Below are 1,952 nucleotides of genomic sequence, written 5' to 3'. Positions count from 1 at the left end.
AAAACAGTGCAACAATGAATGAATGAAAACCCAAAATCTCTGTAAATGTTCATTAAAACTAATAAAATTTAATAAAAAAAAGAAATCAAAAGATGGCCACAGATTGAGTTTCTAGCACTTTAGCAGCCAAGAGGAAGCTTGAACAGGCTGGGCCATTCAGGCAAGATGGTGGATTACAGCACGTGGGACCACATTGACATATTGGATGATGAAGACAAGATGCACCCCAACATAAACAAAGGCAGCCTCTTCTACTGGAGGCTTCAATCAGGCCCACATGGAGTGTATGGAGCATTTCCAGAAGAAGAAGGAGCTGAACAGGGGCTGCCATGAGTGCAAACAAAAGGTGAATGAGTGTCAGTGGAAGCTGAAGGAGCTGAAGATTGCTGAGGATGCAGGAGCCAGGTGGAGCTGGAGAGAATGCAGGTTGAGGTGTAGCAGCTGCACAAGGAAGAAAGCTGGCAGCAGAAGCTGGAGGAGATGCACAAGAAGAAGAAGAGCATGTTCTTGAACGTGGACAGCTCAGCAAAACAGCTTCAACCAGAGCATGGTTAATATCAGGCCAGAGCAGACAGATAAGGTGAGGGGGAAGAAACAAAACCTTTGTGGAGAAGTATGAGAAACAGATCAAACACTTTGGCTTGCTCCGCTGCTGGGATGACAGCCAGAAGTGCATGTCAGACAATGTCTACTTGGTGTGTGAGGAGACGGCCAATTACCTGGTCATCTGGTGTGTTCACCTGGAGGTGGAGGGAAATGTGCGGTCATAGAGCAGGCATATTCATCTTGGAGCTGGCCAAGAGCCTCATGCCTACTCTGGCAGTTCTTCACAGAGATTAAGTCAGTTAACATGGAGGGCTTTAATGATGAGTTGGAGGCTTTCAAGGAGTGTGTGAGTCAAGGTGTGCCAAGGTGCATCAAGGTGCGCCAACCTGCGTGTTGAGAAGGCCATGAAGGAGTACGATGAAGAGGAGTGCAAGAAGAGGCCCTGGTGGACTGAACCCAGTCAAGGTCTATAAATCCCTCCCTGAAAAGCACCAGAGATGCTTTGACATAAAAGATATGCATATGCTGCAAGACACCATCAGAAAGATGGACCCCTCTGATGCGAAGTACCACATGCAGTGCTGCATCAGCTCCAACCTCTGGATTCCCAACTCCAACTCTATCAAGGCCATGTAAGAAGAAGAAGCAGGGCCCAAAGAGCTCTTACTGAAAGCTATCCCCAAGCCAGAAGATGAAAAGAATGTTACCCACCACTCCCCTCCTGCCTGCAGACACAGAGCTGTTCTTTTCAGAAAACAATAGATACAATCTCCCCAGTTCCTGGCTTCTTCACTTTGCTGTCTCTAGCCCTAGGCTGATGGAAGGAGGAGGAGACACCTCACCTTCACCTCCTTCCTCTGCACCATCCCCTCCCCACCCCAGCTCTCATCCAAGTCTGCTTTGAGTCAAGGGGCTTCATTGCCTTGCAGCCTCCCCTCATCAGCATTATGCCAAAACCCAGGGGGTCCAGGAACAAGAGGATGCCAGGTAGCCCAGGGGTAGGGGAGAGTCTGCAGCCAGGGGCCTGCTCCAGTCACTGAGGTCACTTCACTGCTGGTCACCTTATTCTATAAACAGCATTGATCTTCAAATAAAGGATTCCTGATGTTAAAAAAAGAAAAGAAACCAAAAGACATTGTGTTGGAAAAGTCTGCTTTCAGGGACCTCTCCAAATTACTGAAGAGCAATGTCAGTTCAAAGACTAAGGTGCATGTTATTCAGGCCGTGATTTTTTCTTCTTATTTTTTTTAATTGAGATTTTAATGAAAGTTTATAGAGAACTTGAATTGCCATTCATTCATTGTTGCACATTCTCCTCCCTGCCCTTCCCAGTTCACTATTCTCTTTGGGAAAAAAAATTCTTTCATTGTTGTACAATTCCCCACCACCCCCCCTCCCTTGTCCAC

The 1,952-nt window shown here is 46.9% G+C and overlaps 1 pseudogene; it reads left to right on the top strand.

The window, feature by feature from the left end:
• Positions 1–165: 165 nt before the first annotated feature.
• On the top strand, positions 166–1,308 carry LOC102862280 (annotated as a pseudogene).
• Positions 1,309–1,952: the final 644 nt, after the last annotated feature.

Source organism: Elephantulus edwardii, unplaced genomic scaffold, assembly GCF_000299155.1.
Source record: "Elephantulus edwardii isolate Elephantulus edwardi_28Jun2011 unplaced genomic scaffold, EleEdw1.0 scaffold00587, whole genome shotgun sequence".
Taxonomy (NCBI): Eukaryota; Metazoa; Chordata; class Mammalia; order Macroscelidea; family Macroscelididae; genus Elephantulus; species Elephantulus edwardii.
Note: the sequence above shows the minus strand (reverse complement) of the source record. Positions and strands in the feature narration are given on the sequence as shown.